The following is a 26,062-nucleotide window of genomic DNA, read 5'->3' as shown; positions in this document are numbered from 1 at the left end:
TATTTTTATAATTCACTTAAGAATAATATGCGATTATTAATTTAAAAAAATATGCAGAAATAAAAATGTACTAGGGAATCAACTAAATAATCCAAATCCGGAGAAATGCCCTTACGTATAACAAAAGAAAGCTTATAAAGAATATCCGGTCTGGTAGAATGTATAACATCCTTTTTGGGGTTTTTAAGTTGGTTAAATTACGACATAATTATCAAGTAAGTATGGGGTCTGCCGCCTGCATATTATATTTTTAGATCGTATTTTTTAGGGTTACCAAAGGGTAAAAACGGGACCCTATTCTGAGACTTCGAAGTTCGATGTATGTCTGTCCAGGCTGTATCTCAAGAACCTAGCTAGCTAGACTTCTGAAATTTTCACACATTGTGTATTTCTGTTGCCGCTACAACAACAAATACTAAAAACAAAATAATATTAATATTTAAGGAAGGCTCCCATACAACAAACACGATTTTTTTGGCTTTTTTTACTCGATATCAATAATGGCTACAGGTAGGGACTTGAAATTTTCACAAAGTGCTAAATTATAAATGTCGTTTAATAATTAATAATAATATTAAAATAAAATAAAAATATAAGGGGGGATCCCATAGAAAAAACACAATTTTATCCTATTTTTGATCAATAATTCTACGGAACCATTCGGGCGCGACTCCAACTTGCACTTGGCCGATTTTTTTATCAAAGCTCTATAACGTTCCTTTGCTAAGATACGAGATTGAATAGAAAATGTAGCACCATAATATAGAGTTGCACTTATACCTAATAATTAATTATTCTTAGTACTTTATATAAACCATAGATTCTTAAGTCAAACATTTTTATTGATTTTCAACACATTTTATTTGTTCCCAAATGTAAAAGTAGACCTCAAATCGGTAGACGGAAGAAATATCGCAAATTCTTATCAAATTTAAAAGATATCGCGAGTAATACGGGCCATGTCGGAATTGAAAAATGCTTACCGTGGCTCGGGGCCTGACCCAGAAATGAAATCGATCAAATAATGTGAATACTACTCAGCAGCTATGTGTGTTACACTCTGGCCTTAAGCTTGTCTCAGAAAGCTAGAGGTTAGGGCTATTTCTGAAAGAATTAGTTGTCTACTAATATTGAAAATGTGCAAGTGTATGTTTGAGTTACGATGTCAGCTGATTTTAAATATAAAACTAGACAACGCCCGCAGTTGCGCCAAAACTTGTTTATCGCACGAAAACCGTACTTTTTTCCGGGATAAAAAGTATCCTATGTCCTTTCCAGGGACTCAAAGTATCTCCATACCCAGACAAACAGACAGACAGATATGACACACTTTCGCATTTATACTATTAGTATCTATGTATTTGGTACGTAATTATAAAATTTGTAATTTGCGATGTAGAGGCTTATTGGAAGGAGGTAAACAGACTTATGCCTGCCAGTCTATCCAATCCCTATTTTTCATCTGGCATCCTACGCCCTCACAGTTGAAAACTTGAGTGGATAAACCACGTAACCAACAATTTGAAAACTGCCGTTATTTTGCATAATTAAATGAAGGCTTTATGACCGGGAACATTATTTAAAATCACAAAAATGTTCGTTTTCCGTATTCGGATTTCAGATGCATGGAATCAGTAGAAAACACATTAACTTACACGGTCGCTTTTTCCTAACGAAACGAATTCCCCAGGTGCGTTTCGAATGCAAGCCGGCGCGTTCGCACGTGATGAAAAACGAACGCTTGCTTGCACTAGGCTTACAGAATTCGAAATTCCACATTAGGAAAACGCATACGGAAAACGTGTGCATGCGTCCAGCCGTAATAATATAAAACTGGAATTTAGACTAGGACGAGTCGGCGCATGAGTACCGAAAACTATTCCACCTCAATTTTTTATGCGATCCTCTTCAAATTGCCCTCCTGATGATATAAATGCATGTTGCCAGGGCGCAACCCGGTGCCATATTGTTTAAACAAACATTGTTTAAACAATTGCAAGGAATTGTTATTTTTCAACCGAACAATTTTTTTTAATATTCTTTATTGAAATACCAATAAAAAAGGTCCCATGACTTTTTACGACAAAGTTAATATCTTTAAAGATATGAATTTTGAAAGGTTCGAAAAACCTCAAATTTAGGTACTTTCGACCCATGAAAAAAATATTAAAAAAAAAAATAATGTCAAAGTAATATATATTTTTAAATTCTATATACAATAGTTAATAATATTAATAATAGAGATTTCAAAAAAATTCATTGTTTATATCTTTTTTTTATCTTAGCAAAAGTAGACAATAAATTGTGTTTTTTATATGGTAGCCGCCCTTAAACAATTAGTTTATTTTAATTCTATTATTAATTATTAAAGTACGCATATAATTAAAGATTTCGTGAAATTTTCAAGTGCCTCGCTGTTACTATTATTGATTACGAGCAATGATATTCTATGTTACATTGATTACGAGCAATAAAGGCCAAAAAAATCACGTTTCTTGTATGGGAGCCCCCCTTAAATATTAACTTTATTTTATTTTAATACGTGGGAGAGCCATGCTTCGGCACGAATGGGCCGGCTCGACCGGAGAAATACCACGTTCTCACAGAAAACCGGCGTGAAACAGCACTTGCGCTGTGTTTCGTCGAGTGAGTGAGTTTACCGGAGGCCCAATCCCCTACCCTATTCCCCTCTCTTCCCTCCCCTATTCCCTTCCCTTCCTTACTATATTAACCTATTCCCTCTTAAAAGGCCGGCAACGCACTTGCAGCTCTTCTGATGCTGCGAGTGTCCATGGGCGACGGAAGTTGCTGTCCATCAGGTGACCCGTTTGCTCGTTTGCCCCCTTATTTCATAAAAAAAAAAAAAGTACTTGTTCTTATAGCGGCAACAGACATACACAATCTGTAAAAATATCAGAAGTCTAGCTATAGCGGTTCTTGAGATACAGCCTGGAGACATATAGACAAACAGGCAGACGGACAGACAACGAAGTCTTAGTAAACCCTATTATTAAGACTTCTGAAATTTTCACAAAATCTTTAATTATATTTGTACTTTAATAATTATTAATAAAATTAAAATAAAGTAATTGTTTAAGGGGGCTCCCATACAAAAACACAATTTTTTGTCTACTTTGGCTAAGATAAAAAAAAGATATAAACAATGAATTTTTTTGAAATCTCTATTAACAATATTATTAACTATTGTATATAGAATTTAAAAATATATATTACTTTGACATTATTATTTTTTTAATATATTTTTCATCGGTCGAAAGAACCCAAATTTGAGGTTTTTCGAACCTTTGGAAATTCATATCTTTAAAAATATTAACTTTATCGTAAAAAGTCATAGGACCTTTTCTATTGGTATTTCAATAAAGAATATAAAAAAGATTGTACGGTTGAAAAATAACAATTTCTTGCAATTGTTTAAACAATGTTTGTTTAAACAATATGGCACCGGGTTGCGCCCTGGCAACATGCATTTGTATCATCAGGAGGGCAATTTGAAGAGGATCGCATAAAAAAATTGAGGTGGAATAGTTTTCGGTACTCATGCGCCGACTCGTGCTAGTCTAATTGTGAATGCTATCGAAGTTCCCAATTTACTTTATTCTAAATTTAAACAACAATCATATTGTTACGTCTAGCCGAACTGCATAGTGCATATAGCAAGGTGGCGCGTCCGTTCTAAATCATTCCAATACTAATTGGCAAATGGCTAAGATTAATTACAATACACTCAAATGATGCGTGTTACTTCAAAGTAATTATCTCTTAGATTGAGTAGCGTTTATATTTTAATGAGAAACCCAACGGGTAGAGCTAAAGTGGGTACGGAAATTTCCGTAGTCTGATTTTAAAACTACTGTACGAATTTTGATGCGGTTTCTTTAATAGATAGAGTGATTCAAAGGGTTGACTTATTAGGTGCATGATGCTTGCAACTCTTGGACAACTTGCGCGAGTTCCGTACATTTTCCGGGATAAAAAGTATCCTATGTCCTTTCCCGGGTCTCAAAGTATCTTCATACCGAATTTCAGCAAAATTGGGTCAGCGGTTTAGGCGTGAAGGTAACAGACAGACAGACACACTTTCACATTAATAATATTAGATCTGCATTGCAGGTGCAGTGACTTTCTTTCTGACACAAAAAGAAACAAACACTCCGGGATTCTCGGAAAGCGAAACAGCAGTAAGGCATACATTTTTGCCGCGCGATAGAGATAGGAGTGAGCGGCCGTTTGCGCCAATAGGTAGTAACTAGTAACTATAGTCGAGTAAATACCTACTTTCAGGATCGCTCTCGAGACTCCGAGAGCTATTCAAGTTTAAAGCAACATAATATTTTATTTAACTAACACACAGAAATGAAGCTCTATTTTCTTTCCATATTTATTAAGTAAACGTTGCTCGAACTTGGTAAGTATATTTAGTGTGGGATTTGCAAGTCGATATCTAGACACGCGGTAGCGTATCAAGCCAAGTTCCAGCATAACAGAACTGGCGTTTTCTGCCACACAGTGAAAAGCGATTTCTTCTTTTGTTTTTAAATAATATTCTAATATTTGTCACAGTCTCACAAAAGAAGTCACACGCACACATGCTGCCTCACGTCCAAGTGAGCCCAAGGGTCAGTTCGCAAACCGCAGTTAGCGCTGCAATGTTATGCGTTTTAGGAGGATACACCAAGGGAAAGAGAAATGAAAAAAGTACTTATAATATCTATTGCTGTCTCCCTTACCTCCAGCCTCCCCCCGCAGAGCGCGATAGAGACAACTGCAGAAAATCAACGATTCGTTGCCCCCTGATTTCTTCTCCAAAACTTAACCGGTTTAAGTATTTTGTTCATTTAAAAAATTAAAGCAAGGCTTAAGCTGTGTTCCTATGTTTCATTTTTTTTAATAAGCTAGCTTAATTTGTTTTCTGGATGTTTGAACACAGCGGAAAATCTGGCCATTATTTTAGGTTTTTGAACGTTCATATCTTTTTTAATAATTAAATTATGAAAAAAAGAAAACATAGGGACATGCTAATTAATACATTATAGTGGCCATGGATATTCAGGAAAATCTAGGTTAATGAGGCATTTAAAATGGAACATTTTTTTTAGAAAAAAAGATATACATTGAATTGACAGACTGCCTGTGGTGTTGGGCTGGTACGGCCTGGTATAAAATTGAATGGCTATTTTACAAATGCGTCGCAAAGCCGATATTGCAATGTAAACTGACCCTAAGTTCGAACCGAGAATTGGGCCCCAGGTGCATGCATGGCGGAATTCATACCTAGTTGGCCGATGGAACATAACTAGATTGTTTTACTTGGATAAAGTACTTATTTTAGGTATTGGAGAAATAGCAGGTATTTGTGAGGGTATGGGCAGACATAGGTAATCTTTTTTCTTTTTCATTAGCCAGCAGCTGAAGCGTTGTCCTCTAGCCGCTAGCGTATTTAGCCTTATTTCTATAGACTATAAAAAGTCAATAAAAAAATGGGGTTTCGGCTGCTCAAACAAAGTAAAAAATCTACTATTGACTATTGAAAGTAATCAACTATAGTAACTATTCTAATATTAATATATGTATTGTAAGCGACTATTCAAACATAAGTACTTGTACTCCTATTTAAAGAGTGAAGTTGCAGTATTTCACCGTAGTGAAGTATCCCCGAACGCTTGAGTATGCACGACGACACGCGTTTCACAAACTACTTTAGTTCACAGCGAGACTAATTTTACGAGTTAGTGCTACTGTAGTATCTAGACTACAAAATCTAACAACTCCGAGCGGTAACCAAAATAAAACCCTGACAGTAATTTTAAACTTGCTTTGTTCTTTATTCAGAAGAACAATAATTATTGTTGTCTTTTATCAGCTTTTACAAGAAACGTGTAGATTCCTCGAATTAAAAGTTTGTTTCTCGTGGAATTGCGATTCGGCTCCTTTGCTGATGATATTATTTTATTTTATTTATTTATTTATACTTTATTGCACAGTGCAAATAAAAACAGTTAAAAAGTGACATATATTTAAACCAGGTTAATTTTAACATCAGTGATCAGAGCAAGTAAGAATTATTATAGTGCGCATTCAGAGACGAATAAATAAAGGGCATTGGGTAACTTTGTATGGACCTGTGGCGTCATTTTTTTTTCCAGCGGCCAGGGATAAAACCATAACTATTTTGTAGCACTACATTAGAGAAACATATATTAGTAATAAAAATTGTTCTAAGTAATATCGGAGCTGAGCTACGATTATTTTAGGATATTTATTTTTGCACCTTATGTTCACAAAATCAATAGTAATTAACGTTACTTTATGGAGCTATCCTCGACAATCAGGCGTAGAAAGGGTATATTAATCTGTTGGATAAATATTTCTCACTAACTATTTCCCACGACTTCGTCCGCAAATATGAATAATTTTTCATACATATTTTCACACTGGGTTTAACTCTCGTCCGGCTAAAATATAGCCAGACTTGAGACTATATTTCATTAGACAGTGGTTTTCAAAGGGCCGGATGCAATATTAGGCAATTATAATTATTGTTCTTGTGTATTAATGTGTTGTGGGTAAAATTACTCTAGGGTGTTGATCCCATAATATAATGTCGATTATTTCCACTATTTAGCGAATAAAATAGTCAAGAAAGTGAAGAAATTAAAAAGTGGCAACATCGTAGTGTCATCCTTTCTCAGATTGATTTTAACGGGATGACACTACGATGTTGCCACTTTTAATTTCTTTACTTTCTTGACAGACTATAGGTAACATTCCGTAAAAAATTCGTCAGTCACACGCTACGTATAATAAAAACTAAGGAAAACTCCGTCAAAAACATGCTCCACAATACTTGTCAAAAAAGCGTACCTTAGGTACACATTTCAATACATTTGCAATATTTAGGTGACCTTGAGCGGTACTTGGCTGACGTTACATGACAGATCAAAAGGAACCACATTTAAAACTGTAATAGTATGGGAGTTACGATTCCTTAGTTTTTATTATTCGTAGGTCACACGTCATTCTTCCCGACTATACGTCAAGTAGCAAAACCACTGCTCATCGACACCCCCAAAATAATCCGTTACAAATAGACAAGGAGACATTCGCCTAGCAACTACGCTGCCAAAACAAAAATACAAACAAATCACTAATATCGGTTTAATTCTTGTCCATTCCGCGCGCGAAGATTGACATTTCAAAGCGATGACAGGACGTGACGTAATGTTTTTTAAATATAGGAAAAGAGAGCAAATAGTCTCTTGTTTTTTTGACACAAGTGTGATAGTTAACATTTTAATTGGTCAATATTTTGATGGACAATTAAAAGCGCCAGTGAATAGATAAACTTAGTAAATATACCTCATCAAATAAGTCATCAAAAAATTACGAGATATTTTTTCATAAAATAGTGATATACAGTATGATGCATCAAACATACGTGAAAATACCAATTTCATGGCCTATTTCCATAGTCGGTTAATATGCTATTTGGATATTTTCGAGGATATTTCAACAACCGCGTAAAGCTAGAAACAGTTTTGAGGGTGCATTTTCGACACCGCTGGGTGCGAAGTGTACGAGTTTCAAATTGAGAGCTCTTCGAACGTCAAGTGATGTTTACAGGTAGGCTTTTCGGAAAAAAATTAACGAATAATTTTCGTCTAATAAGGAATAATCGTAAACATTTTAATTAATATTATGAACTCTCAGATAACTTAACTTAAATTAAGAGTTTGACAGGTGATCAGGGCGAGCGAAGCGAGCCCTAGTATATCCCACAATGTTTACATTTTATAATACACTTTATGGAAAAACTATCATGCCTATTGATTTGTGCTTTAACATAGTAATTTTTAACCCCCGACAAAAGAGAGGAGTGTTATTTATAATATGTAGATTGATACCAGTCAGTCAAGGTGTGACGACGCGAGCCCTCACAAAGCTCGGCTTTTGGCTAGTGTAATATTATAGAACATATGTAATATTCGTCATTAAATAAAGTTGATTTTTATTAAATTTGTCCGAGTGCGACAGTTTCTTTATTACTTGTAGACGAAGAACGAAGAAGAGAGACGTAACTGAGCTCTAGACGCTGAAACCACAGCATCAATATATTATAGAACAGCATCTTAATTTTAGACCTCTTATCGGCACAGCTGTCACCGTGATAAAAATAAAAATAAAATAAAATTGTTTTATTTCTCAGTGAATCAAATCTTTTTAGAATGTCTACGTGATGACCTACCATACCTTATTTTATATACCATACCTAATGATATTTATAATTTAACCGAGCAGCAGCAAGTCACTTTAAACTTGTTCTTGCTCGATTCCAGGGACACAGCTCAAACTACTATAGAGATTTATACTGTGCGACTGACAGAGACATGTCATTAGTGTATTTATGTTCGGCCTCCCCAATGATAGTGATTTGCCGGTTCACCGCCTAGCAGGAACCGCTGAACTATGAAGCTATTTAAAGAACGGCAAGCAGCCAAGTACGGCTAAGTGTATGCAAGTACCAAGATTCGTCAATTGAGCTATAGCTGTCAGTTTATATTATTTGTGTCAAATGTCAATTAAAATTGATTGATTAAATAAGTACATAAAATTAATCCTATGTTAATTTTATTTCATTTAAATACCAAAATATCAATCAATATTATTTATTTATTTGATTTTGGTACAAACAGTAATTCAAAAGCGTAAGCTCGAAAAATATATAATATATGGCAATAAATAAATTATTATATTATGGCAGTGCCATTTTTAGATTCCATGAAAACAAAAAAAAGGTAATTAGCTGTAAAGAGTTTAAAACTATAGAGTTTCTTACTCTGGGCACAAAATACAGTCTAATGCTAAGAACTCACATACGGTTTTGCTGGACCGAGCAATAACGTCGAGCAAAACCTGCGGATCTGGATTTCGTCCACACATACCGCATTGCTCGATACTTTTACCCTAAATCGATATATTTAATTCCATCAAGCCGGCTCGATGCGAGCCTTCGAGTGGCTCGATGCGAGCCTTCGAGCTGTGAGTAGGGCATCGAGACCGGGTTTTCCCGAAACCCGAAAACCCGGGGAAACCCGGGTTTTGGGATCATGAAAAAGCCCGGGTTTCAAAAATGGAACCCGGGTTTATCGAGCTTTTCAGGTTTTTCGTTTTTTGATAATTAATAAAGGCCAGACCTGATTCAAGGTATTTATAACAAACTAACATTACTTATTTTTATAACATATTGTATAGTTTTAATTCTTTATATTGGTCATAATTAAACAAAATATAATATTTTAAAGTAAAAGTTTCGTTTTAAGAGCATTAAAGACTAATTGTCATAAAAATATTTATTAGTAATACATATTTTAAAAATCCTACCAAAACTATTCAATGTAAAAAAGCGAAGTCTCTTCAAGCAATCTATCCTTCGCAAAAGTTTCCAAATTTCATAGAAGCCAAGTCTTGTTAAACTTATTTTATAGTTTTCAATCAACATTCAGTGATTGAACACAGTTTTGTTTCTTATATTGTGATCAAAGGCTTACAAAATATAGTATAGACAGCTTCAAAGGGTTCTAACTTCTAAGTCTGCTGAAAGTATCGTAGACTTTTGATGATGGCCAAGTCAGCCACCAGTTAGTGACAAAACGTTGAAACTTGTATGGACCGTAATTGCTGATAAAATACACCCATCAACAAAGTCTTCGGGATATTTGTATTTTTCGAATATCTAAAAACCTGTCAGGAATTTTTGATGATTATTTTTTGGTATTTAAAAAAAACATAATACATATATAAAACAATTTTCCGAATTTTATCGTTTCTAAAGCAATCACAGGTATCTACAGTCATAAAAATCAATGATAAGTCAACAAATCTTTATTTCGTTTTATTAACTGAAAATTTCATTGGAATAAGATATTTTTATTGCTGATTGTCAAATTAATAGTAATAATTTATATTTTGGCATTATTTTTACGAAAAAATTTTTTTGTGCTCTGCTGCGGTATGACGGCCAGTCATTATTTTCAGTCGTCTACTTACTACTTACTAAAAACCTTTAAAGGTTTTTGTTTGTCGTTACATTTTTTGTCATTATTTGTTATATTCACAACATAACAAAAAGCGACAATATTAAGACTATGCAATCAGTATAAAGGTTGCAGGAAAGCAACCAGCCCCTAGAAACTGACAAAACCATGGTGAGGAGTTTCCATCAAGTATAATCTGAATCCTTATTTTTGTATTGCGGTCTGGCAAATGCGCCAGATTGCTTTTCATTGCTTGATAGTCTGAGTTGGTAACACATAATAGGACGAATGGTGGCTTTCTTTAGGTGGATGTCATACTCACAGCGGAACTATTAAAACACGTGATTTTAGTGAATCGAGATGAAATATAACAAGCAGAGTTTTTACCAGCACCAGCGCCAGAGACAATTTCTTGTGTGTAACAGCATGCCAACCATGGGGTTAATCTTCCAAATTCATTAAAAGCAACCTTCCGCATTTGATAATTTAAATATTTGATTTATTTTAATTTTAGTATTTGTTGTTATGGCGGCAACAGAAATACGTAATCCGTGAAAATTTCAACTCTCTAGCTATCGCCGTTCTTGAGTTACAGCCTGGAGACAGAGAGAGAAGTCTTAGTAATAGGGTCTCGTTTTTCGTCACGGAACCCTAAAAACAATTTGGTTTTTCAGCGCTGTTACTCACAGTGAACTCTTTTTTTTATGAAATAAGGGAGCAAACGAGCAAACGGGTCACCTGATGGAAAGCAACTTCCGTCGCCCATGGACACTCGCAGCATCAGAAGAGCTGCAGGTGCGTTGCCGGCCTTTTAAGAGGGAATAGGGTAATAACTAATAGGGGAGGGTAGGGATGGGAAGGGAATAGGGGAGGGTAGGGAAGGGAATAAGGTAGGGGATTGGGCCTCCGGTAAACTCACTCTCTCGGCGAAACACAACGCTAGCGCTGTTTCACGCCGGTTTTCTGTGTGAACGTAATACCTTTCTCCGGTCGATGTGGCCCATTCGCGCCGAAGCATGACTCTCCCACGTATATGTGGAACACGTACACGCCCTAAAGTATTAAGTATCACGTATATTTATTACTCTACTTAGTTTTGGTACACGGGCATTGACGACATTAAGGGTAAAATCACACCGGAACCGGGCGCAACTTAGCATTCGCAGATTTTCTTCGCGTCGCATCAAACTTCAATGACTTCAATGTAAACTAACCCGAAGCAGCTCTTGTGTTGCGGTTTTAGTACTGAACGGAGTTCCCTCAAAACCGCAAACGTATTAACCAATGACGCTGAGTACGTATTTACATTCATTTATTAAAATATTATATTGACTAGAGATCGCCCAATGGTCGAAATTCGACCTTAGTTTCAACGACATTAGGACTACTACCTATATTTTGTAAAAAAATATTGACTATCATATTTTTTTCAACAATTGTCTCTGGGACTTAGCTGATCTCAGACTGGCCGTGTAAGCCTTGTCTAAAAGTATCTAAGATTAAATAAAAAAACTAATAATCCATTTTCAATTTGTCACCTTGTTGTCAACAGACTTCAACCATAGGTAAAAGAGTATGTATGGGCTTGTCACTCAATAACCTGTCATTTTTCCTAGTGTGTGTGTTGTAGTGTGTGTAATGTTTTATTTGTTAAAAAAATGTATGATAAAAGCATAATTTCAAAATAATATTAGCTCGATGCACTCCTTCATCATATAAACTATAACTGTGCAAAATTTCATTCACCTACGTTTCCTCATTTTTCGTCAAAAGGGATACAAAGTTTTTGGCTCACGTATTAATATATAGATATTCGCGCGATGACTCATTGCAAGTTTTCATGATCTTACATAATATAAAATTTGGGCTCTGCCAAAGTTCTCCGAAACGTATGGATCCTTTGTTCTAGAAATAACTTTGCAACCTGAAACATAAACAAACCATGCACAGTCCTGAATCGCGCCTGTCGAATTATCTGTGCATGAGATCGACGTGACATATTATGCGACAAGGCTTATAATGAACGTGGGCGGGAAAGAACGTGGCGCTGCTGGTAAAGGAGAACTGTCAAAAATGGCGTTTTTGTATGATGACAGTGTTAATTCGCTTTTTTCGCCACGTTCATTTAAAGCCTTGTCAAGCTCTAAAAAACAACTGAAAGAACAGTGGGCTTACTTAGTGACTTAAACCGTTTATGGCAAAACAACGTTTCCTGGATCAGATAGTTATTTTAAGACCACAAAAGCCTCAAATAACACTTTTATTTCTATTTTATTTTAATGGGGGTTATTGACTTTACAAGGAGTTCAGCTTGCAACTTTGTATGCAGTCTATTGTTATTCTATTCTATTATTATCCTATTATTTCAACAGGTGTTTCAATATTGAAAAGTTCTCAGGAAAATTGTATTGCTACTGTATACTTTAGTTATTTATTTCAATTGCCTCGATAGTTTATTGTTTGGCTAATGGCTTCATTAGGATAATTGCAATGCATGGTCTTTCTTTCGCTATTCATTTAATAAAAAAAATATTTAAAAAATGCTTATAACTTAACTATAACCCAGAGTCCAGACTGATCATTGGTCACAATATAAGGGTTCAGCTCCTTTATAAAGAGAAAAGAGACGATGCGTTAATTTTTTAGTGTTGAAAAATGCATCTCAATTCTCATCGTCGCGTTTTGTTTCCTTTCAGTGTGAGCTGACCCTAGATTAAGAATAATTTTGTATTTCGAAATTTTTTATTCCATTTAATAGGGTAACTTCATAAAGATGTGGACTGCAATTATTTGTTGGCAGTTTAAAAATGGCGCTGAAAATTAAAATTCAGTCGGTGGCTGCTTTTGAAGTTTACATTCAAGTCCTGTGCGAGAAACAATGGGACATTCTACACTCGGCAATTTTTATTTGCCTAATTCAGGTAAGTACAGTCAAATAATGATTATCTGTTTTTTAGTCTATAGGGTGTATCAAAACGCAGTGATAGAGCCAGTCCACACGGCGCGTTGCGTCAGCGTTGCGTCAACACAGCGCTGCCTTTGCGTTGTTTTACATACAAACACAGCATACAAAATATAACCAAGGTGCTGCGAATTGCGACGTCGCAACGCATACGTGACGGACAGCAGCCCCCGAGACGAAGCGGGAGGGGGTGTTGACGTTAAGGTTGCTTCTTAATAACGCTGTGATGACGCACCGCCCGTGTGGCCGCCGGCCGGCTATGCGTCAAACGGCAGCGTTGCGTCGACGCAGCGCTGACGCAACGCGCCATGTGGACTGGCTCTAGGTAATACTTTAGGGTGTGTTGAGGCCACTGTATAGAATTCACTGTGAAAATGCAGCCCTGAAAAGTTTTTTTTCTTTTGTATGGGCAACCTCATGAGTCATGACGCCCATGATTGCCCATACAAAGCACAAAAAAATGCTCTATCAGTGCTGCTACTTTAACAGTGAACTCTATATAAGGAACTCTCACACACACCCTATAGTATTATCGCTTTCTTTGACTGGCTGCGACAGTCAATCTTGGAAACAACGTTTGGTAGGCCGATACAATGAAATTGCAATGTGACGGGAAAGTTTGGTGCGCTAACGCCCTTTAAAAATTCTGAGCCTATGCGAATAAGAAGCAATTCTTTACCCATAAAAAGTTATAAGTAACATTAAGGTTTTACAACGTATTAGCGGTTTATAACAGTGTTTATAGCAGGTTGCAAAATGTAGAAGCACGTACTAAGCACAGTCGCTCATATAAATTAAGAACCAACTGTTACAACTTAATAGCGGGTAACTTAATTCAGTAATCCAATTGATCGCTAGATTGGATTACTGGATTGGAAAAATGAACCGACATTTTAAAATAATTCGGAGGTTTTCTTTTAATATCTTGTGTGCAATAAATGTATTTAAAATACGGAACCCTAAAAAGGGCTGTAAGTATCTATTGTATTGTGTGGATTACTGAATACAAAATTAGAAAATACTAGAGATCGCCCAATGGTGGAAATTCGACCTTAATTTTAATTATCTTCTTCTTTTGGCTCTCTTATTTCAGATTTAATAATTAAAAACATTGTTTAGGCTTGTCAGTCAACACATGGTAGTGTGCGCGTTGTAGTGTATGTTTTATATTCTCCATATAAACTAAAACTGAGCGAAATTTCATGCTCCCACGTTTCCGCATTTTTCGTAAAAAGGGTTCCAAAGCTTTTCGCTGGCGTATTAATATAATATAGATAATTTTGAAGTTGGTTAATGTTGGTTAATGTTTTCATATCCTGTTCCCTCAGAAACCAGAATCATGAAAATGTGGGTGTGATATACGGACACGGGACAGCCAGCTATAGACATGACAAATCAGGTTCCGTTTTTTGCCTTATTGGCCACGGAACCCTAAATACTTCGGAACCTAATGTTTGCTTACTCTGCCACATACTTTGCCATTTTCCAAAACAATTAAAACAAATAATAATTGATCTTTTGTGGCAAAAGCCAAAACGTCAGCAAAATTTTATTCGACATAAATTTAGCTAACAATAAATTTTTAGTTAAACAAAAACCTATTTTTGGCTTCAATAAAATTGATGTGGATTGCCGAATCACTAAAAATATGCGAACTAAAAATAAAAATAGGTGCTGAGGAACCTGAGGAGGTTATACGTTCGGCTGTATCTATCTTTTTTTTTTTTTTTGTATGTTCAACGATAACTCAGCCGTTTGTGATCCGATTTTCAAAATTCTTTTTGTGTTGTATGGGGTTTAACTCAAATTTGGTACCATGTTCACAAAAGTGGTGATCTGATGATGGGATCCTGGAGAAATCGAGGGGACTCCTTGAAATTTGTATGGAAACATATAGTGATTTCAATTTTTTCTGAAGCATTCGACGTAAATGCTACCAAAAAGTAAGATTTCGCATGAGGTTATACCCTGGATCCGAAGGTGCCCAACAGAACTTTAGAATCCTTATAGATACGGGTTCGGGGATTTCGGCGTTGTTTAAAGAACTGAAAGCATAAGCCAACACATCAATTTCTTTGATCATCATCATCAAAATCATAATTATGCCATGGGTCATCGCATTATGACCCAATTATTGATGCTTTTCGTGATATTTTGCATCGAATCAGATGTTTTTGGTGATTATTTCGCTGTTTGTGGACCGATTTTCAAAATTCTTGTGTTGTTGTATAGGATATAATCTTGGTTTTGTATAATAATTACGAAAGTGGTAAGCTGATGATGGGATCTATGAGCAATCGAGGGAAATCCTTGAAATTTATCAAAAGACTCATAGTGGTTAAAATGTTGTTTCTAGTAACTTAAACATATGTTACGAATAAGAGAAAGTTCATACAAAGGTGTCTCTTGGTCCAAAGGCACTGAACAGAACTCCTGAACCTTTAAAGATAAAAGTTTTTAAATTGCAGCATCGCTTAGATAACTGCAAGCATTTACCACAATTTCGCTTACAGTAACATAATGTGAATCGTTAACATTCGTAGTGGTTATTTACGCATAAACCCTTATCTTGTAGACAACTAAAAAGAGTGAAATTATTATTTTTAACAAAAAATTAAAACCGACTTCCAAGGTAAAAACAATAATAATATGAACTAAAAAGTATTAAATAACTCTTACTCTATAATAGTGCCTTTTTCAGAATTCGTCTAAATCTCAACTATTTCTGTACATACTACAGTCTTCATTACTTTGAAGTCGGTACCAGCTAATTTTATCGTGAGTTCAGTCAATGTCAGAATATCTGAAGCTTTTGGGACTGGTACCGACTTCAAAGTAATGAAGACTGTAGTATGTACAGAAATAGTTGAGATTTAGACGAATTCTGAAAAAGGCACTATTATAGAGTAAGAGTTATTTAATACTTTTTAGTTCATATTATTATTGTTTTTACCTTGGAAGTCGGTTTTAATTTTTTGTTAAAAATAATAATATGAAGGTAGGTAAATACGGGTTTTAGCTTTTCCAAATTTTGAGATTACTCATCTAAAGAACAAAACAGGCCCTTACCAAGACTTATTCGTCTGTCTCTCCAAGTCGGACTCGATCTTTTAACTTTACGTAGCGTTAGCGTAAAATGTAGAGGTACACATGAATTCCGTATCATTTTCAGCTTTACTACGTACGTAATAGGGTACGATATGTACTGTAGATCGTTTATTGTAATTTACGACATGATTCAACACTTTTGGTAGAGGCCTCGTAGGCCTGTATTAACAGCGAGCAAAAAATTATAACCAGCTTTGTCAAGACCCTTTGTTGTAAGTCAAGCCTCAAGGTTTAACTATTTGGTAGTTGAGACAAAACGTGTCATATTAGAAATGATGGATAGCAATAGGGCAATCTTGGCCGAATACTCTTTGGTAAATACTTGTATTAGTTCATCAAGGGCCAACATGGATATTTGTAGCACTAAGGGCCTGTTTCAGCACTTCCTGATAAAGTGCCGGATCCACAACTTATTTGACAGATTCTCCATACTCTATCTGTCAAGTTAAGTTGTGGATAGGCTATCCGGCACTAATCAGGTAGTGGTGAAACAGACCCTAGTATGAAACACGCACGATTCGCTACATTTTTCTGCCGTCTTAAGTTATCTCAAATTATGCTTATGTGTGTATGCCCCATTCGCATAGTACATATAAAGATTATGGCATTTCTCTTGTATTACCGTATTCTAAAGATAAATTAAACTTTTAAAATACACGTGACTACGGCCGCTAGAAAGCAGGCGAATCGATGAGAATAAGAAAAGCACTCACCAACATCCATGCTATGAACAATATTCGCGTAAACCTAAGAAAATACCCATCAAATTCTTTAATGAGACCCTCTAAAAAACTACTCTCTGTAGATAAATTAAAAACAAAATTTCGCTGACTGTACAGCGTAGTTTATATGCGCGTGCCATGCGGAGCGGGCATAATAAAAATGTGTTCTTTGGCAACTGATATTGCGCAGAGGTTGACGTTTTGCAATACTAAATATTGTTTAGTTTATTTGTGGGTAGATTAAATTTAGTCACGAGATAACTGCATGCTGTTTATTATTGTATTTCAGGAGGATTTATGAGATGCAACTATAGCGTTTATGCATAAGATGTATCTTGCTAAAATTATATACATCATTGTGAATATATGTAGGAAGTCGACTTCACCTCAGAACTAAGTACGTTAAGAAATTCAACAGTAACATCTAGAAGATAAACTAAGACATCTAGATTCCAAAAGATAAACTACTCGTAACAATAGACTTCTCCATAGGTAGGTACTAGGTACTCGACTTCTTCTGTATTTTTATTTACACGTGAGAGAGCCATGCTTCGGCACGAATGGGCCGGCTCGACCGGATAAATACCACGTTCTCACAGAAAACCGGCGTGAAACAGCGCTTGCGCTGTGTTTCGCCGAGTGAGTGAGTTTACCAGAGGCCCAATCCCCTAACCCCTACCCTATTCCCTTCCCTACCCTCAACTATTCCCTTCCCTTCCCTTCCCTACCCTCCCCTATTACCCTATTCCCTCTTAAAAGGTCGGCAACGCACTTGCAGCTCTTCTGATGCTGCGAGTGTCCATGGGCGATGGAAGTTGTTTTCCATCAGGTGACCCGTTTGCTCGTTTGCCCCCTTATTTCATAAAAAAAAAAAAACATCTTTTTGTCTTAAAGTGTTCACCGACCAATTACTTGCTACGAATGATATTTCAAAAGTATGAAAAGTGGTCTCTCGAATGTCACCTATGTGTGCATTTTGTAGAACTTTATGGGACCTAGTCAGACAGAGAGCGGTCACGCGTTCCAGCGTTCTGCACTCGCATTCTACGTTCGAGTGGTCAGTCACACAGGAGCAATTCTGACGCGGTCAGAACGCTCCCTGTGTGACTATCTCTATTCTCTATATTACGTAATACAACACAAAAAACGCAAAACTCGCGTGACCGCTCTCTCTCTGATAAGTCCCTAAAACGTTCAGGTCATACAATTTTCGCTGTCGCATACGGATTTATAACAGCAAATGGAGCCACATTTGAGCGGTTAAATGCAAGAGTGACTATTCTATACTGTTCTATTTCGATGGTTTATACTCATTATAACAAGACAAGTTTAAGAATGAATCCTTGCTACCCGGAAGCTCTCGAAATAGTGTCGTTAGCTGTCGCGAACAAAAACGAGTAGAGAAATAGGTCGGCTTCGTTTTGTCAATAGTCATTATCATCATGATTTAGACAGAACTGTGTACCAGCAGATGAATTAAGGCTCAGACAGAACTTTGTAATTTGGTAGAATTATGTTCAGCGAAGACACAGATAAATTGGTACATAGGCAAGTAGCAGAACTTCGTTATTTAGCCGGATTATGTCAAGACCTATATGAGGACAAACATTGACAGGATCAATTAATGGCCTAGGTGGGTACGCGAAGCCATTAATTCTATGTATTTAATATTGTGTGCCTAGGATTTTTAAATTGTGATCTCTGTGAAAAAAAAAAGCCTAATTCATGTATTTAGAGAACATTACAACGTAAGGGCATAGGTACGTTTTCCAAAAGTTTAATTATTTATTATTTAACGAGCTTTTGCCCGCGGCTTACAAACAAATACAAACTTGCATCCCCTATTTTAACCCCTTAGAGGTGGAATTGATCAAAATCCTTTCTTAGCGGATGCCTACGTCTTAATATCTACCTGCATGCCAAATTTCAGCCCGATCGATTCAGTGGCTTAGGCTGTGCGTTGATAGATCACCATGTCAGTCAGTCACCTTTGAGTTTTATATATATACAGTACAAAAATAAGTGATAATACTTTAGGGTGTGTACACTGTGAAAGTAGCAGTGCTGAAAGACGAATTTTTTTTTTACTTTTTTTTACTTTTATTAAGAGTCTCACGAGTTTCCCCATACAAAAGTGAAAAAAAATTTTGGTCTTTCAGCGCTGCTGCTTTCACAGTGAACTCTCTACAAGAAATACGTACACACCTTTAAGTATTATCACTTATTTTTGTTACACCCTGTAGATGACTCAACGGAACAACAATTATTAATACCATACCAAAATATAATACAGATAGAGATTTTTATGTATGAAATATTATGTTTATCTTATTATAAATAACAATATTTTGCTTCCTGAGTAATAGTTTCGGTATTAATATATTACCATATTCGGTGTATAATACAAACAACTAAACAAGGCGGAAGGCCACCAGGCGGCCCGCGACCTTTGTGTTGCGACATCTTTACGACGAAATAATATACCTATTATCATATCTAATAATATTATAATTGACACAAAAATATTTTAAAAACTGTGTTAATATTGTGGAAGTATTATGAAACTATTGAATAAGCTGATGGAGGGTAAAAAAACCGAATTTTATTTCGGTGGAAGAAACTTAGTGAATTATATAGTGATCAAAATAACAGCAGCTAATGTTAAGGTTTTGGAAGGAAATAATTTTCACTCTCATACTTCATACTTTTTCCAATGACAAGTAAAATATTATAGAACACTAAAGAAAAGACAATAATATTATCATTTATCATTAATCATGCATTGATATAACAACTTCTCAGGCGTTGGCCCACGATGCACTAATGACGTTTTAAATAATTTCCCATCATTGATTTAATGTTGGTTATTTATCTTATCGTAATAACTGAAGTAAGCACTGGTTGGCTACAATTTACAAATCCCAAAAGCATTGTATTACTAAACGATCAGCCAGTTAGTTGCCACAGTTGTAACAATAATTACTCGTAAGGGTCAATTCAGACCGCAACGCGACGCGTAGATGCATTTCTAAATTTGTATGGATTTGACAGATTTCAATTGCGTCAGACGTCTTGCGAATCTGTCAAATCCATACTAATTTTGAAATGCATCTACGCGTCGCGTTGAGGTCTGAATCAACCCTAAGACGTATTATCAAACTAGCGAATCTAGTAAAGCGATACAAATTTGACTCCTGTAGGTATTGGCTTTTCTCTGTAACCTTTACCTTAGGGCCCTCCCACGCGACGTTGCGCACTGTCTTGCGCGATTCTGATGCGCGCGTAATCTGTGCATTTTCATCGCGTTTTGGCAGATATTACACGTTTTTGGACGCAAATGAAACGCGCGTTTGTATCGATACAAACGCAAGATGAACGTGCGTTTGTATCGATACAAAAATACGGTAAAGGTTAAAACGTGTCGGCGTTGCGTTTGCTGAGCGTTCAACTTGCGTTTGTATCGATACAAACGAGCGTAAAAAAACGTCGTGTGGAAGGACTCTTAACTCTATAATAGTGGTCTTTTTAATAATATAATTTGACACTAAATTAACACTAAGGATTTCGTAAATTGACAATATTATGTAAGGAACAGCAACTTTGAAGCGGGCTATTCATAATCTGTTAATGATTTAAGGTGTTGTTGTAGATAGGTAAACAAAATAAGAATATTATTTAGTGTCAGACGATTGTGAAAGCGCTTTTACAAAAAATCCTTGCCAAATCGACGAAAAAAGGAAAAAGAGCATAAGCGCTTTCTCATTATAAAATTTGTACAAACCAATATAAAGACCTGATCACAAAACTCAGCCGTATTGTTCAGATATAAAGTTCATAATCGTGCAGCATCGAATTTTAGGCACTAAGAACGTTGTTTAGCTTAAGTGGAGCTAGTCCTGCGGGACTGGTTTCCTTTCTCACCCTGCAAAGTTTGATTCAAATGCTGTTCCTTCTAATTTGAAACTTGCATGAATGCCATTAGGGTCCGTTTTAGAACAGCGAGCTGTTCTTTAAGATGGATATTCTGGATAGCTTAGTTTTATCGAAGAGATTACGAAGACAATCATTACAGCTTCTTCCAAAATATCTAACCGACACAAGATAAAAGTACTTTGAAGCGTTTAGAACTTTCCCCGGAGATGCCGTAATTTACCGTTTTTAGAGTCTTATTAACTCATAATTTGTTTTATTATACTCATGATATCAGCTTCCAAAGTAATACCAATTTATTTATATTCAAGCATACATCCAGTATCTTCCTAGTATTTACAAATTACGTTTATTTGAAACACACGCGAATAGATCGACAATTTTATTTACTACATATTCACCGTTAAATATTTTTAGGTCAATTTTGAACTAAGGTAATAGATAAGTAAAAAAAATATGATTTTGGTGCGATCTCGGCAACGCGGCATATGTATGGTCAAGGTCAAGGTGGTCAGGGGATGACCTTAACTGCAGAAATATTTTTTAGTCTACATCCGGGCGAAATTTAATCAAAATCGATCCAGCGGTTCAAGGGTAATGCCGTGACCAAGTGAAATCAGCATTTTTATATTATGTGAGATCAGTGATTTCATCGATTTCATCTTCATCATCAAGAAAAATGATTTATTTTCCCAAAACACTTTAAATGAATTCTAGCTTTTATAGAGATGCGATGCAAGATTGTTTCTTATAAAGTTTACGATATAAGATTACAATATTCGGTATTATATTCGGTAGAAATTTGATTTGTTTATACAGAATATGTATAAACCTATAAAGAATCCACATGGCGCATGCTCAGAGCAATATTATATGGTAGCGACTCGGAACACAGACATGGGTAATCGTTACTCCTGAATCGACATCTTGATATTGCTCTTGTTATATTATAATACTTATTATAATATTTATATATAAATAGAAAGGAATTTTAAATGTTGTTAGTCTCGCAAAACACTCGAGAACGGCTGAACCGATTAGTCTTGAAAATAATTCGAGGAAGACCGGAAGGTAAACACGACCAAAAAAATACGGAAAACGAAGATGCGATGTGAAGTGAAATGTTAGGAGGGCAATGATACGGAGTCATCGAGTATAATATTATATTCATATTATTATTTAATTACCTACAAATAATTTAGAAAAATCAATTAACAACACATATTATATCGGGCCTATGATCTAGGTACTGATGTCTCTACATTCACACAGATAAAAATACCATTCTTGTAAAACTTTTAAAGATTATTAAATTCTTTATTACTAGTCTTTATTATAATCTACTTCTAATAGCGCTGAATCATCCTTGTAGTTCTGTACTGATTCTCGCTGATTCGTAGACCGCGGTCACCGATATTCTAAAAAAATTGTGTCTAAATCGGCTGACACAGAGTCTATTATTGTTATTATCAATCTTTAGTATTGGCAAGTGAACTATCCAATAAAAATGATATACAGTAGTGTAACTCAGTCGTTTTGCGCAACACAGGAGATAACTTTACGCGTGCGTTGTGCTACTGCACATTCTAGCGGCCGGTCGAGAATGCAGGTGATTGATAATAATTATGCATGGAGCTACTAAAAATTGAGTAAGAAACCTCTGAGATGGTTCAAGGATTGGGATGAATTACTCCACCGTAAATCTACAAGCTGTATTCTTATTCTCGATGACGTACATTCTCGACGCTGGCCACCGTGACTATAATTCTGCTCTCTAAAATTATTTGAAATTGTCCGCGCACTAGCCGGGCTAACACGGCCACCAGTAGAAATACGAAAGTATGGACAAACTGTGGACATAAACTTAAGGTCCGTTCCGATCTTTACCGCGGCTAATCGCGACCGACAAAAATTCAATTAAAATGCCACTTTATGACAGAATATAATATAGACAGACTATAATATAATATATATTATATGTCATAAAGTAGGATATTATTTGAACTTTTAGGACTATAGTCTGTCATAAAGTGGCATTTTAATTGAATTTTTCGGAACGAAAAAAGATCGGACCTTCACCTTAAGTTTATCTCCACAGTTTGTCTATATTTTCGCATTTCTACTGGTGGCCGTGCTAGCCCGGCTGGACTGGACGGGCTTGAATGAAGGTGGTTTACTGTATATCACTTATACTGTGGACTGTGGTACAGTGGAGTGACAGCCATTAATTACCAACTAAACTATAATGAGTCATAATTTTGTTAGCTATAAATCTTCATTGATTGCATTACCTGATGTTAATCTATATATATAAAAATCAATTGCTGTTCGTTAGTCTCGCTAAAACTCGAGAACGGCTGAACGGATTTATCTTATCTTGGTCTTGAATTATTCGTGGAGGTCTAGGGAAGGTTTAAAAGGTGAGAAAAATTTTGGATGTGTGGCGGTACCCACAAATCGCCTAATATTCCTGCATCGCGCTATCGAAGTTTTCTGAGCGCGTCGGTATATATACGACAGCTGAAATGTATCACGTGGGCTTCGGCCTGACCGAGCATAACACCTCGCTCGGTCGGAAGATCTTCCTTTAGCGTCGCCACGCATTATCCCACAGATGTATAGATGCATGGATGTATATGTAGATGTATGGATGTTTGTTACTCTTTCACGCAAAAACTACTGAACGGATTTTAATGAAACTTTACAATAATATAGCTTAAACATCATAATAACACATAGGCTACAATTTTAACCGACTTTCAAAATGGGGGAGGTGTTATGTTCGTTTTCTTATGTTCAACGATTACTCCGTCGTTTGTTAACCGATTTTCAAAATTTTTCTTTTGGGTATCATCATAAATATAGGGTATCATCCCAATTCGGTATTATATTCACAAAAGTGGTGATCTGATGAAGGATCCATAAGTAAACGAGGGAACTCCTCAAAAATTATAGGGAAATATGTGGTGACTTCGGTTTCGTGAGAAGTATTCTAAGCATATGCTACCAACAAGTAAGATTTTGAACCGAGGTATACCTGGTATACCGTGGTTCGGAAGGTGCTGAGAGAACTCCTGATTCTTTATAGATACAAGTTTGGGAGTTTCGGCGTTGTTTTAAGAACGGAAAGCATATGCTTCTATGCAAATTACATTCATCATCAACATCGTCATCATCATCACTACCATATTATACCATGTTATTGGTAAGTACTTTTCATAGTCTTTTAGATCGAGACTCGAGTTTGTCAAGCGATAATTTAAAAAAATCTATACCTACCTAATAATAAAAACCTGAAGAGTATGTTTGCTTGAACGGAATCGGAGGAACTACAGATCCCATTTTAAAAACTTATTTCAGTGTTAGATAGCTCATTTATCGAGTAAGAACTAAGACTATAGGCTAAGACTAATACGACCGAAGAAACTCAGGAAAATGTGGGAAAAACGGGGGAAATATTAGAAATTACGAACTACTGGAGCAATTTTTATGGCAATATTTGGCACAGATATAGAGTAGACCAAGTGAAGGGAGTAGGGACATAAGAGCTATTTTTATGGGAAAATGTACGGTTTCCGTTAAATTCCTAATTTACGCGGGCGAAGCCGCGCGGGACATCTAGTGTCACATAAAATTCTGTTTAGGCGTTCCCGATTCTAATAATGCGACATTAGTACAGCTTCGTTCTTTGTTCGTTTGGATCCGTCATGCATCCATCTTTAAGTCCTCGGCTAAAGCAAAATCACCTGTTTCATCACTTCCTGATAAGACTAGCCGCCACTTAACTTGACCGACAGAGTATGGAGAAACTGTCAAATAAGCCTATCCGGCACTTTATCAGGAGCGTGAAGTAGTACTAACAGACAGCTGTCTGTTACTACTTGACGCTCTAACTGCTAAACCGATTTCGATGAAAGCTACGAAAATACTCTGCATCCCGTACATCGCGATTTACATTTTATATTGCGGTAAAATCTACAATAAATACGTTTTGAGCAAAAAACATATAAATCCACATAAAACGAATAAAAAAGGATGAGCCTTTCACGAAATCAGTTAAGATGACAAGCTTTATCAAGTACAGTCGCACAGAGAAATCCTCTGGCTGCCAAAACAGAAGTGGCGCAGGTCGGGCATCGATCGCGCGACCCGCGGACGTGGTCGGAATTGTACACTCCACAACATACGCGTAGGTCAGTGAACTTATAAAGAGATTTGGTTTTATGGCTCCGAATTTACAGACCGATTTTGATGGAAACCTTTGTCAGGATTATACTCGAATTGTGATACCTCAATGACTGATATATTGGAATACGTTGAGATGGTTTTCAAACATATCAAAAGTTAGGGGTTTATCACAATGTAACGAGTAGATATAAAATTATAAGTACCATAAAAATTTAAAATAATTCTTTTTTAATGTTGTAGGATTTTTTGCACTTTATCTCTACAGGATTTTTCTAAATGTCTCGTAATACTTGTTTGTCAACAAATTTACGTTTTAACTTTGATAATAATATAAGTTTAATCAATACGATCTAGTAGCCACTTACAATTTTTTTTAAATAGCTATTTGATCAAAAAATTTATCAATTCCTCAATGCCATAAAGTAATTGGTATCCTAGTACTTTAAACACCACATATTCACTTGATTGATACTTTATGTTTCGTTATCTTGATCTTGATAGCTATCCTACACCTTTAGTTACCAACTACTACCAAGATAATTTTGAGGGTTCAAACCTTGAGAGTGAGAGAGAGAATAATTATAAACATCCATATCCATACTTCCATACCAATATTAAAATTTATAAGCGCGAAAGAGAAGTCTACTTGTCTGTCTATCTGTTACCTCCTCACTCCCATACCACTGAACAAACTTTGCTGAATTTTGGTATTGAGATGCTTCGAGGGAAGGGACAAAGTGTACCTTTTATCCCGGAAAATGAATTTTGGTGCAACCGCCGTTGCGGGCGCCAGCGCCATCTAGTAAAACATACTTTATCGTACTAAATTTCACCAAAATCGGTTCAGCGGCTTAGGCGTGAAAATGTAAATTACAGACAGACAGACTTTAGAATCCATATTAAGTATGGAAAAAAAAATGAACCCACTTTTTCGTCCGACTGTACCCGTTATTAACAAGTGCTCGAGAGTCGGGACTCGAAGAATCCCGTTTGTTATTTTGGCATTGTGAATCAATACGATGCCAGGTTATATTATTAGCGCTCAGTTCCCTTGGTGATTAGTTCGTGTGAATTATAATTTGTTAGCAAATAACAACTAT

The 26,062-nt window shown here is 36.0% G+C and overlaps 1 protein-coding gene and 1 long non-coding RNA gene across 9 annotated transcripts in view; one reads left to right on the top strand and one right to left on the bottom strand.

Moving 5' to 3' along the window:
- Positions 1-26,062, bottom strand: part of LOC121739525 (hepatic leukemia factor-like) — a 239,920-nt gene that overhangs the window by 130,099 nt on the left and 83,759 nt on the right. The window lies entirely within an intron of this gene.
- Positions 3,328-17,951, top strand: LOC121739529. Its single transcript, XR_006037462.1, has 3 exons — positions 3,328-3,341; positions 7,930-7,934; positions 17,872-17,951. It is a non-coding gene; the product is annotated as an uncharacterized LOC121739529 (long non-coding RNA).

The sequence above is a fragment of the Aricia agestis genome, chromosome Z, assembly GCF_905147365.1.
Source record: "Aricia agestis chromosome Z, ilAriAges1.1, whole genome shotgun sequence".
In the NCBI taxonomy this organism is placed as follows: domain Eukaryota; kingdom Metazoa; phylum Arthropoda; class Insecta; order Lepidoptera; family Lycaenidae; genus Aricia; species Aricia agestis.
Note: the sequence above shows the minus strand (reverse complement) of the source record. Positions and strands in the feature narration are given on the sequence as shown.